This window comes from Taudactylus pleione, unplaced genomic scaffold (assembly GCF_031769625.1).
Source record: "Taudactylus pleione unplaced genomic scaffold, aTauple2 ptg000395l, whole genome shotgun sequence".
In the NCBI taxonomy this organism is placed as follows: domain Eukaryota; kingdom Metazoa; phylum Chordata; class Amphibia; order Anura; family Myobatrachidae; genus Taudactylus; species Taudactylus pleione.
In genome coordinates this window covers 5,551,667-5,566,165 of record NW_028284796.1, presented here as the reverse complement: position 1 = coordinate 5,566,165, position 14,499 = coordinate 5,551,667, and positions in this window count along the sequence as shown.

Genomic DNA, 14,499 nt, shown 5'->3' with positions numbered 1-14,499 from the left:
TTGTGAAGTTATATATATATTAGGGATGTGCAGGCTCGGAGTCCAGACAAAAGTCCAGGAATGATGATGTTCGTCCGTGCAAGATGACGGTTTGCCTCTTTCTGAGTTCCATTTTTTTTGGAGGGAAAAATCCGAACTCCACGTGCAAACTCGAACCTATCCGAGCCTGCACATCCCTAATATATATATATATATATATATATATATATATATATATATATCCATAAAAAGGTTGCACTCACATCCTAAATAGTAAAGACATCAACTTGAGTGTCTCCCACAACCCTCTTGGGGTCGTAATACATGGGGAGCAAAAAGAGGAGCACTCACCAGGTTTTTAGCACATAAAACAAGTCTGTGGTGTTTTTATTGCTTACATCGGTGGTTCCCAAACTGTGTGCTGTGGCACCCTGGGGTGCCTCAGTGTACTTGCAGGGGTGCCTCAGGTTAGTGGCCCAGTACCAAATTAAATACATTTTTGTCAGTGTGATAGGCAAACTCAGTGGTAATGACTGCCAATCAAAGAATATGTGGACAAAAAGAAGTGCAGCCCTGACAACCACCACATAACGGAACCTAGGGGTGACATATAAGCACAATTTACTTCTTTTAATTTTTTTCTGAATTTCTCAATAGTAAACTTTTGGCCCAGGGGTGCCATGGATAAAATGCTGTTAGTCTAGGGCACCACGATTCGAAAAAGTTTGGGAACCACTGGCTTACATTATATCCAGCATCCAAGGTAAAAGTCTATTTAACGTTTTCGGCCCCTCAAGGGCCGTCATCAGGATGCACAGCCTAATGCACAGAGTCAGCATACACCACACCAATCCCAGCAGCAAAGTGAACCCCATCTGGCCATATGAATATACCCCATGCAGTGAATTGGCACCAAAATGCCACTATTATGACATCATTGACATCATTCTGTGCCCCGACAGTGCTTCATATCTACTTCCAGTGACTGTACATACCGTCTTGTCCCATTAGAAAATATCCTACCTGCAATGCTAGTCTCACATTCCAACCTCCCTACCCAGAGTATCCAGTGTCGGACTGGGGCACAAGGGGCCCACCGGGGGTATGCAGTGGTAGGGGCCCATGCTGAAAGGGTGTGGGCAGCCACCAGAGGGGGTGTGACCAGCCACTACAGCAGCTTGACTAACCATTTGGCAAAGTTTGGTGTAGTTTCTATAGAAGTGCGCCAAGCATCCATGTTTATCTTTGGTCCTGATCCACCAGGTAACTGCCAGGTAATTGACCCACTAATAGAGTAACAATGTATAATTTGAGTACACAGTCTGGAATGTGACACCTATAGGAAGGAGTGGGGCTCCCAGGCAGTGTGGCCCACTGGGGAATTCCTCTGTACCCCTGTGGGCCAGTCCAACCCTGAGAGTATCTTATGTATGATGCTGCAGAACCAATGTGGGGACATAAAAAAAACAATTGTTGTGGTTATGTTATGGTTCATAATATATTAGGCAACATGTAACCCTTTGTGTTTATTAAGTGTATTTTTGTGAATTGCCAGCATGGAAAGATGCCGGTAGAGGGAGAGGCTTGCAGATTTACGTATAGCCCAGTGGGTCAGACAGATGTAGGGAGATGTTTAGATCAGGGAACAGATAACAGTTTATGGGAAGTTTATTAAGTTTTGTATGGTGACTCTTGTTACTAATATGTCAATGTTCACTTGACATGTTAATTTAAGCCACAAATTCCTTCAAGATCTATGAAACATCACAGACCCTAATCCTATACCAAAGACCCCTCCATCCATGACAAAATTCAATTTAGGAGAAAGGATTAAATGAGGTGACATTATAACTATAATGTATCCTATTATATATGTATAACTATTATGTAGTTTGTTTCTCTGATATACCTTTGTGGATATATGTATGATAACTTTTCACTTCAGACAAAAAACTAATTTGCATGACACAGAAACCCAAGGAGAGAAAGAAGTCTGTAACAGCCCAGGCAGGCATGTAGGTGATGGGTATGGGATGCCAGAACTCTGGATCCTGATGCTCAAAATACTGATAATGGCATCTCAACCAGGTCACATGGTAAGTTCTCCTAACCTAACCCCTAATAGGGCAACAATAACTGGGACTTATTTGTAGTGAGTATCTCCTGAATCAACCTTAAGTGGTGGCAGAAACTGAGAATTAATAGTGAGTGGGAGATACTGGAGAGTGTAATCATTTCTGTAGACAGACCAGGTGGTTGTTTTTTCTTGATTAATTCTGTGTCAGATGCACGTCACGCAGACTCAAGTGAGTGTTGCGTGACTTGCATCTGACACAAAGTTGAGGAGAGCATGTCAGTGACAACGATGATAATAACAATTATGTTAGAATGAAGATACTTAGGCACTACCCTATGGGTCTGCTTGACTTCAGCTGGTATGGAGGTAATGAGGGTGCTCTTTGAACTGTATGGTGGTCACTGGGATTTTCTTTGAACTGTATCTGTTTTATATGTCCACCAATAGAAAACTCTCTGTATTGCATGGCAGTCACTGGGCTGCTCTCTGTATTGTATGGCAGTTACTGGGTTCCTCTTTGTATTGTATGATGGTCAATGAGATGTCCTCTGTATTTTCTAGTGGTCGCTAGGGAGCTCTCTATTACTGTTTTGTAGCTAGGGTTTATTGTTTAATATAAATGACTACATTTGTTTGCACCACCTGTAGTTGATTTGGTTATGCCTACATGGGGCAACATTCAGAAGTGTGTTCATGCACACTCAGTTTTGCTCTGTCTCTCAACTGCAGTTAGTGTGCGGATATATGCAATCTCAAAAGTATTCCATTCTAATGCTCTGAGGATCTCCATCTCAATCATGTAACTTAATAGTTTTTTATCTCTCTTTACCACCATGTTGCTTCTCTTCCATAACTCAATCATACTTAATAACTCAAAATCCTAAATTGAACAACGTGAGTACACTCACAAGTCTCACTTTTCCGCCACAGCCTTTTCCCCGCCCCTCAGGGTATCACACTAACACCACAACAGCAAGGTGTGCTTCATTTCATTCCAAATTAAGACAATTTTCCACTGGTCTCTAAGTGGATAAGAGACTGGCTTATGGATAAGTCATCTAATGAAATTTGAATGTAGTTTAATTTTTACATCACGCATACTGTACGCCAAAAGACACGAATAGATTCAAGCCAACACAGTTAATTTCAGCAATTGACTTAAATTGCATGTAATGTTAAATACTTAGGGAGTATATGTCTCAGTTAGGCAGGTATGTAGTTATAATCCCTGCTGTGGGGATGCCGGCGCTCAGAATGCGGGCACAGGAATCCCGACACTAGTCAGAATACCGGCACCGATATCCTGACGGGAGTGGTGGGGTTAAGGGGAGGGTTAGGGTTAGGCACTAGGGGAGGAAGGTTAGGGTTAGGCACAAGGGGGGCAGGTTAGGGTTAAGCACTAGGGGGGGAAGGTTAGGCACTAGGGGCGAAGGTTAGGGTTAGGCACTAGGGAGGAGGGTTATGTTTAGGCACTCGGGGGGAGGGTTAGGCTTAGGCAATGGGAAGGGAGGGGTAGGGTTAGGATACTTACTGACTGGTGTCAGTATCCTAACCCTGTCGGGATGTCGGCATCGGGATTCTGACCACCGGGATCGCGAGCGCCGGCATCCTATACCAACCCGTTAGACAGGTGTTAATACAATGGAAGGTCCTCCATCACAATTCCATGCTAATACTGTGACAATCCCTCCAAATTGAGAAAAAAAGTATAATTGACATGAAATATCATGTTATCTTCCTGGCACATTCGTGGGTCTTGGGAATGGAGGGAGTAAATTGCACGCTTAGCACTGGGTCGCAGTTTGCCTGCTGAAGAGTCATGTACTTATGATCTCTGCATGTTTTGTACAGTGTAATACAAATACTGGTATCCTTTTTCACTGCTGCACAGGCACAAGAGGAACATACATTTTATGAGACACAGACCAATGATCATTATTGATTCACTGGTTGGAATAGTGTATCTGATGAAAATTGTATAATTGGTCACTTAATTGAAACATAATACATGAATGTCAATCTACCATGGTTCAGCATACACCACTTGTTCAAAATATCTGACTTTAGAATTCCTTCATAATATAATTCTGAACACAAGGAACGGTTTACAACACTGGAGCTAAGTACATTCCTGAGTCTTCTTTTATTTACAGGCATCTCCAGTTTTATGATTCTACTATTGCACTGTGCATATGCTGAATTTTTAAAAAACATTTGTGATTCCAAAATAAGATGAGAGAAGGCTGTGCAAAACTCTATTTGTGTATGAAATATGACTTCTTTTGAAAGTCGTCTGAGGTCAGACTCACTTATAAAATTATTCTGGTGTCAACATAATGCTAACACTTTTGAAAGGATTTGGGCTGTTAAGCACCCACATACAGATTTGCTCTTACTAGCAGTTCCTGATCACCCATTAGACTGATTAGGCTGCAGCCTAGGGCGCCAAGATTTGGGGGGGAGGGGGAGGCACCGCACAGTTGGCAGCCACAGAATAAAATGAAGATATATCTCTTCCTGTGTTGGCAGAGGCTGCACAACTTTAAGAAGCATGTTCGTTATCCAGCAGTCCCAGCATTGGAGCAGATTATTAAAGTGACTACCAGATTACTGGGGAGATGTACTAAACTCTGGAAAGTGATAACTTAGAAAGTGATAAACTACCAGCCATTCAGCTCTTAACTGTCATCTGTCATGTTTGAAAAATGACAGTTAGGAGCTGATTGGTTGGCAGTTTAACACTCTGCAATGTATCACTTTCCAGAGCTTAGTAATGTATCTTACTGCTAAAATCTTTATGCACATTGTGCTACAGCGCCATCTGGGTTGCCTGAATAGCTGCATGCGATTATCTTTAGAGTCTTGCCTGCATTCCCCAGAAGCCAACTTCTACTTTACCCTCCACAAACATCATTAGATGGCAATGAAACATATCATTTGTATGTGCAGTATGAATGGCGATTTCCTGAGCATGTATACACACTGTGCTCTGTGCTTAGTAGCATAACAGGGCACGCTATAAATGTATTAGCCTTGGGCTTCCAGAATAATTTGAATCAAATAGAGGGGAAGGTGAGTCTACACTGAAGCATTAGTAAACACAATGTTAAAGAGAACCAACTATAATGCAATATAATGACACACAATTGTCTTTTGTTAACCTATATTGTCAGTAGAGTCAGTAGGGAAATTACATAAAAGTTCATAGAATTTATTTATTCTATGATCTTCCAGAATAATTCCTGATTGAGAACTGCACTTTTAAAAATCAAAACACCATATCTGATATGGCAGATATAATTAAGATATTAGGACATACTATATTTAAATAAAGCCTCTGCACGAGGAGGGGAATCTGGAGTGTACCACTGTTTGTGACTGCTACTGGAGCATCCCATTACTCCTGTGTGTATTCAACACTGGAGCATCCCACTACCCCTGTGTGTATTCAACACTTCCGCCGGAGTCCTCTCCATCCGAGTGGCGCAGTTGGGGCTTGCTGTTGGTGCAGGATCACTTTGCATGTGCATGCTGCTGTCTTAGTGGCTATTACAACCACTGAGCAGTGCTGCGTAATGTGGCCACCACTGCCTATGTGCTGAATGTGTAGTGTGTCATTCAGCTAGCAGATATTCTGACCACTAAACATCCACTCTAAAGGTGGCCATTAAATGCACGGTATACTCGCCGATCCGATGGATCAGCGCGATATAGTTGCTATATCGTGCCGTGTTTGGGCACGATATCTTACCTGATACCGTGCTGCGTGCTCCCGTAGGATCGTATATCGCATCCCCAGATCTTCCCGCAGGTTCATCTGATCTGGGATGCAATGTAAGATCCCATTCAGATGGAGCAGGAGCCGGCATATCATGCAGTCAGCGGGGACCACACGATTGCCGGCGGTGACAGCACGCATACGCATAGAGGCATACTCGCATACGCATAGAGGCGCACAGACTCACATACGCATAAAAGTGCACAGACTAAAATACGCAAAGAGGCATACACATTTACGTACACATAGAGGCACACAGACTCACATAGGCATAGACATGCACAAACTTAGATACACATGGAAGAGCACAGACTAACATACGCATAGATGCGCACAGACTAAAATACAAAAAGAGGCGCACAAACTCACATACGCATAGAGGCATACAGACTCACAGTCGCATAGAGGTGCACAGACTCAAATAGGCATAGACATGCACAAACTTAGAAACTCATGGAAGCGCACAGACTCACATATGCATAAAGGAGCCCAGACACACATAGGGTCACAGACACACCCAGGGTAACACTGACACAGTTTTGGAAATTATTTTGGTGCAATATATTGATAAAAATATAAATTAGTACCTAATGCATTCCTAATACAGAGACTCTCCAACTCCTCCTACCCAACAAACTAATTTAAGAGTTGCTTTTATAACATATAAGTCCAAACCCCAATAAAAGAGCTGGTACACAATATGGTGCTGCCCCTTGTATTCCTCCTCTTACCTTGGAGGCCCAGCTTCCTGGAGACTGTAGAGTTCCACTTAGACAGCCTGCCAAGTTGACTACATTGTCCGTATTAGCCTCACCCATACAGAAAGGGGAAGAGCCCCTAAGGCAGTGGTCCAACACTGCTGTTGAGTCCTTTCATGAATGACAGTTCATTTGGGGTCATTATCACAGGAATAGGAGCGCTCTGATTGGTCAGAGTTTAGCTGATCCCACGATTTTGCAATTATTTGAAAAGTCGCAGCCTATTACATCTGATGACTATGTTTAACATTAGAAAGGTTGGGGCTCAAATTGGGTCCAGTCAGTATTGTCTCTGCTGAGTTTCTTATGACTTTGCACCAAGTCACATTCAATTACATCTGGCGTCTTGCAACTCACCAAATTGCCGGATTTGATTGTAATTTAATCTATGAAATTATTGTATTTGACTGTGATATTAAAACAAAATATGTAATATTACTTTATAACCATGACTTGGGCTGAGACAGTAACAGCATGTGAAAGAAATGGAAATAATGATTTTGATATAATATTATGCCTTGAAGCAGCTTTTTGATGCATTTCCAACTATAAATAATACATTCATAACAAACTGAATGACAAATAGACATATGAGTTAAGAAGGTACTGTAAGTACACGCTGCACAAAATAGTCACAAAGCATATGCTGATTATTTTGCTTGATCAGTTAAAACCCCTTTGACCCCAAGAGGAAACAAAGCACTTTTCGTACTATCAATACATTTTTATTGATTTAACTGGGATTTCTCATGCACTCCATAAAAGAAATGCATTATTCACTGCTGCTTAACAGTCTTCATTGTGTCCTATAAAGTGGTGCTATATACTTCCTTTCACAAGAGACGAAGGTTTGATCTTATTACAGTATGATGATGCAATTGTGTGCATTACCCATTAATGTCTGTATGTCTGCAGATGGGTCCATAGTTACAGCATGGGATAAATAGTAATTGTGAAAAATCACAGCCTACAGTAATTTGCTTTCTATGAAGCTGCAGGTTTTTAGGCTGTACTAGGGGAGTCTTGCACAAACTATCCCTCTAAAACAGCGGTGGCCAACCAGTCAGGTGCAAAGAGCCCCAACACATCTGTATGTATGTCAAAGAGCCGAGATCATACGTGCACCGAAAGCGCACATGCAAAAAGGGTCGTGGTCAGCTATGTCACGCCCCTGGTATGATGTTTGTAGGAGCATGTAAAAGCGCATGTACACAATCACCATGGATAACTATAAATGTGAAAGAAAAAGTCAGAATAATATAAAAAAAACATTGAAAAAAAACAGATCCACATAAAATACACTGAAACAAGCCACATCCACATAAAATACACTGAAACAAGCCACATCCACATAAAATACACTGATAAAGCCACATCCACTAAAAAAAAAAAACATTTACATAATACATAATCCAACACCCCCTGGTGTCATTCCAGGTCCTCCATGTGGCACTCCAGCAGCCCCCCATGTGTCACTCCAGCAGCCCTCCATGTGTCACTCTGGCAGCCCCCCCATGTGTCACTCCAGAGCCCCCCATGTGTCACTCCAGCCCCCCCCTTACTCCCCAGACCAATCCAGTTTAGCCAACTTCTCCCACATGCTATCCCACTCCACGGGCCACTCCAGCCCCCCACATGTCACAAATAGAATGACAAAATAGGTAGGCTCTGGCATCTGTTACTGCATCCTCATTGTGGCTGCAGGTTCAGTCACAAGTTGAGCACCGCCTCCTGTTTGTGGCATGACATCACCACATCACCCATACTGTACATGCTTCCAGAGTGGAGAAGACTGCTGCAACAAAGGACGAGCCTCCTCTGAACAGTTGTCAGGGTCAGTCAGGGGAGCCCCATCAAAACAATGGAAGAGCCACATGTGGCTCAAGAACCACAGGTTGGCCACCGCTGCTCTAAAATAAGGGCAATAACTCTCCATCTATAACATTGATTAAAGCTGTTTGTTAGATACTCTAAAGTATTACGTGGCTTTTGGAGTAGTTTTCGTAAAAAAATGACTCCAAGCCATTAAAATCACATTATTTTAGTAAGCAGATCGCATTTTCCATACTTGGAATGAGAAATGCGATCTCCTCAAATTTACTAAACTAAAATTGTAAACAAATAACGGGGGGAGCTCTGCAATAATAACACCACCTGAAGATTAGACGGTGACAGTGAAGGGGTGGGAAGAACAGGTAAAAGGCAGAGAGACAGTAGTCTTCCCTGCTCTTCTTCCCTCAGGAGGCTCATTACACCATCCTGAGAAGGCAAATTTTAATTAGAAGTGAAATTGAAAGCTGAGCTTTCCGTGCTTCTATGAATAGCTCATCCCATACTACTATATGGGGAAATTATAGCTACACCAATCAGGGGCACCACTGGAGAAATATGAGATTTCTCAATGGTAACCCCTTCTGTGAATAGGAGGAAGCAGTAAAAAGCCCTGTTATCACCGATAAAGGGCTTTTCACTGCCACATGAATATGTCTGGACCACAAACATTAATTTCCCTTACATCATTATTAATAGCATTGGTCAGAGTGTGAAGCCATTCATGACATAGAATCAAGATAGCTATACTGCTTATAGAAAAGGATTAACAATAAAGTACTTTAGCATGGGATAACTGCATGTTTTTTAGATCAGATCCAAATAGTAAGATGGAATGTTGCAAACGGAATTGGTATTTAATGCAGGTGGCTAAATAGTCGCCGGATGAAATACTGACAGCGGAACCCGACGGACCTCATTCCCGAATGGGGCTGGTAAGTAACCTAACCCTCCCTTCTCCCCCCCTAACCCTAACCCTCCCTTAGTGGTGCATAACCCTAACCTCCCCCCCTAGTGCCTAACCCTAAACCTTCCCCCTGTTAGTGCCTAAACTAACCCCCCCTCCCCTAAACCTAACCCTCCTGGGGGGGTGCCTAACCCTATACTCCCCTAAGAGGTGACTAACCCTAACCCCCCCTTTCCCTACCCTAACCCCAACCTTCCCGAGGGGTGCCTTACCCTAAGTCCCCCCAGGGGTCCCTAAACCTAACCTCCCCCGCATGGCTAGACACTAAGACACCCAGCTTACCTTCGTTCGGTATGCCGGGTGTCTGTATTTTGTAGTGGGGCTAATGATAGTCATCGGGATTTCGACGCCTATCTTTAGTCCCCTGTCGGGCTGTCAGTGTTGGGATATCGGCGGGCGGGATAGTGCCCGCTGGTATCCTGACTGCATCCCCTGCAAACAACCCTTTGGGGTAAATTTACTAAGAATCAAGCTTGGCCAATTTTTTTTTTTAAACTCGATTTGCATCGCCGAATCTTAGGTGATTTTCCCGTTTATAAACTCGCAAATTTACAAAGAAGTGAGTCTAGCTGAAAGTGTGTTTTCCAATGGTGAAGCAGATTGAGATATCCTCCCGAGTTGCAAGTTTAGATGAGATTACTCACCCAAGATTGCAGTGTTTTCTCTCTGCAAAACTCTCCCGAGCTAGCAGCCTGCACATATCAGTGAGATATGTGAAGGCTGCTTGTGTGTTATACCTGTTAAAGAAGGGTTAAATTGTAACAAAAATTACGTAGGGTCACCCCCAATAGCATAACCAGCCTCGGACTGCTCAGTCAGTCCTGGTTCCAAAAATGATGGGGAACAAAACGAGTAGGGTTCCCCCGTAGTTTAGGAACCAGCACCGGGCTGCAGGGCCAGTGCTGGTTTTAAATATAAGGGGACCCCTACGCAATTTTTCCCCCCTATATTTAAAACCAGCACTGGTCCTGCAGCCAGGTGCTGGTTCCTAAATTACAGGTGAGCCCTACTTGTTTTATTCCCCGTAAGTTTTGGAACCAGGACTGGCTGACCAGTCAGGGGCTGGTTATGGCTTTTGGGGGGGGACCCTACGTTATTTTTTTAAATTAAAAACACTATACCTTAACTACACATGCAGAAACATACACAAATCACAACGATCTGTGTATGTTTCTGGCAAAGTCGCAGCTCTGGAGTGAGTGTTTGAAACTTCAATTTCTCTGGGAGTTTGCTCTAATCTCACCTGAGATTGAAATCTCAATTCTTACTAATTTTGCAAACTGCTTCTTTTTCATGAAAAGTACTTCCGAGTTTGCCCGATAGTGAGAAGATTTGAGTTTGTAATCTCACCCGAGTTTTATGAGTGAGATTGAAGAACTCTCTCCCAAACTCACCTGTTTGCCTTTAGTAAATTTGCAAGATGAAAAATATGCCTAAACTCACCTGAGATTGTCATCTCGACCAAAATTGAATCTTAGTAAATTTACCCCTTGTTCTCTACTAATTGTGCAATGTGTCTGTTTGTGTTATGGGAAAAGTAATGACTGGCTGTGGGATGACAAGTAGTAAGTGTGCAATTCATGTTTTCAAATTATTTTTTTGTGGTATCAAACCACTGTACTTAGGTATAAAAAAGAACACAGCAAGAAGCGAGCAGCATAAGATGCGATTCATCATATGTTTTCCCGATTGACACACAATGTTCATACGATCTCATGTACGATGCATCGTGCGTCCGACAATCTGAGTTGTGTCATTTGGTAAAAAAAAGACTGATGCATGCATGGGATAGGGAGAAACGTGATGCATGCCTCTATCTTTAATAAAATAAAAACAGATGCAGGGATGGTTCAGTGAGAACCATCTGTGCATCTGTGAAAGAAAAGTGTTTAAAAAAAAAAGGGCTAGTCAGAACCAGCCCTGGTTGCCAAAATATGGGACACACACGACGTAGGGGGTCCACCATATTCTGCGCAACCAGCATTGGGCTCTGATAAGGTCCTGGTTCTGGAAATACAGGGGGAAAAATGTGTATTTTCCAGAACGAGCACCGGACTTTTTCTAGTGGGGGGCTGATGCCACAGTCCACAGTGGTTGATACCTCCTGAATGAATAGCTCAGACTTGGTTTTTCCTTTTGTTGTGCCGTGTCTGAGCAATCATTGGCAAGGCCAGCCCCCTGCATGCTGGTACTTCTGGTTCTCCAAGTACCAGCTTGCAGCTTGCTGGGACCTGCAGTTCTGCTCATAAAGACAATGTTTTTACTTCTTTTTTTACACTACACTTATACATTATCAACCCGGCACCCACCGCCCCAGGGGTGCAGGGGATAGCCCCGGGTTATCAGCCTGGTCCTGGGGTGCCCTGGAGGGGGTACCACTTTATTGGGGGGGCTCCCAGCTCCCCAGGGATCCCCAGCCTGGATTGACTAGCGGTCAGGGCTAATGCTTTAGCTTGGGGACCTGGTGAAAGGGCTCCCCAGGCTGTGGCATCAGCCCCCCACTAGAAAAAGGCCGGTGCTAGTCCTGGAAAAAACAGGGGGACCCCACACATTTTTCCCCCTGTATTTCCAGAACCAGGACCGAATCGCACCCCAGTGCTGGTTGTGCAGAATACGGGGGACCCCTACGTTGTGTGTCCACCGTATTTTGGCAACCAGGGTTGGTTCTGACTAGCCTGGCGCTGGTTGTGTGTCCCCCGTATGTTGCACAACCAGCACTGGGTCACACAGCATATATATAATAGGTCTTAGGGCCCCAATACATCAGCAATTAATTGCGGCAATTCTGCAACTTACAATCGATTTTGTATAAAAATCTTTCCCTTTTTCAATCGATTGTAGCAATTCTGCAATCTGCAATCGATTGAAAAAGGGAAAGATTTTTATATACAATCAATTGCAAATTGCAGAATTGCCACAATCAATTGCTGATGTATGTGGGCCTTTACCCTCAGTGTGCCTCATTAGATGTGCAGTTTTGGAGTGCAAAGACTCCTTGCTAATTAAAAACACCCAGGAACAGGTGGGAGGGGTGCTAATCAAGATGGAAATAGTCAGGTCCTTCCAGTGTACATACACACACACAATACAGAATACATAGGGAGAGGGGCCCTAGATTGCACACCCTAAGCACAATGGCCCTGATTCAAAGCTGCTCACTGCTGGCGGATGCTTGCTCTGAATCTGGGCGTTTTTTTAAATTATTTAGTCTCCGGCCGCTCACAAAGCTGTGGGTGACCACCCACAGCTTATGCGAGCGGCCAGGAGACCGTTGCGATAATTGCGACCATCAGGCTTGTGACGAGACCCTAGGGTAGGGTCTAGCTGCCGCAAGCCCAAGTGGACTTCCTGCTCTAATAGAACAGGAAGTCCACTACTGACATCACTAGTGATGTCAGTAACCCCTCCTACAAACGCCAGCCGTTCCTAAGGGAACACAGAAAAAAAGGATTTGCCCTCAAGCACACTGTAGCAAAATCAAAAATACTTAAATCCAACATGATAATAGAGATCCAGAGGTATTAGTTACATACATTTGCAAATATATGAATAAGCGCCAGGCCAATCATCAAGGCTCCTCTATACTGGGATCCCTAACATTAAGGGGTTCATGTCCGAGAAGCAAGACACCCCAAAAAATTCCAGCCAAGGACCATCCCCGGGCATCACACGAAGAGGGGAAAAAAGGTGATAGTGAAGTGTAAAGGATAGATGTGTAAGGATAAATCAATAAGTGTTAATGAAATTAAAATGACATAAATAATATACAAACAATTAGAGAAGTGATAAAAATATTCTATGTGAATTAAGTGGTGATGCCATGAGAAAGGTCCAGCCAGAACAACCCCAGGTGCCCCACTCCCAAACACTCACCCCAAAATAATTATTGCTACATAATAGTAGCACCCACTCTGGGTCATATAATTACAAATTGGTGTACTGCATGATAACAGCACATGTATGAGCTGAGAGCTAACTTACCTTGGAAGTACCCCAAAAAGCCTCCACATGGCACTATAAGGATCAGCACCTCCTCCTAATGCTATCTCCCTTCATACCTCTCCAAACTGCAAACAAAAAATATGGTAGTTGCTCAAATCAGCTTAATGACATATCACAGGTGCTTGTAAAGGGCGGAATTTACACTGAACACAGAAAAAAAGGATTTGCCCTCCAGCACACTGTAGCAAAATCAAAAATACTTAAATCCTACATGATAATAGAGTTACATACATTTATTTTCTGTGGGAACGCCTGCGTTTGTCCGGCCACCCCCCTTACCCGCCCACAAAATGGGGCGAGCTGCCAATCAACATCGACAGCCGCCCTGTCTTGTTGCGAGCCCTGTAGCGACTGAACTTCAGTCACTCAGCAGGGCTCGCGCATGCCGGACGTAGTGCGTGCGTAGTGTGCAACCATCGAGCCGCTTGCGAACGGCTCTGAATCGGGCCCAATGTGAGGTGCTAAGACCTATTATATATATGCTGTGTCAGTTTTGGGACTGATATTGGGGTGCGGGGCTCTCTGGGCTGGTGTGGCTGGACTGCTTCATGGCATCATAATGTACACTTTTTCACTTTTTTAGTTTGTTTTTTATATATGTAGCACTTTATACACTTTTTATTATAACCTCCTACTTATGTAGGACTTAACACATAGGCTTTCTTTATTATTCTTTAACCCTCACTTTAAATCTCACACTAGTGTGATGCCATGGGTTGGCCTGGGGGGTCCTGTATCCTGTATTTGTTTCATAGGAGTGTTAGGAAGGCCTATAATTATGGCCATTATTATGCTAAGAACCTCTTTGATGCAATTTAGCAGAATTGTATTATTAGGTTGAGCATGGTTATAGTGTGCCCTTGCATTTGTCTATTTTTCAACTCACAAGTACGTTTAATAGAAAACAATACAACACAGACATTTACTAAAACTCATGTGTGGAATATCCTTGCTCAAAACAATTAATCGTAGTTAACAAGCACCAAACAACAAAACCCTAAACCATGTGTAAATAGCAACAGCAGACATGAATGACCCTTAGGCACGTGCACATGCCCCCAGCACATACCTATTTTCAGTGCCCAATCTGTATTTTCCTCCTGGGGAC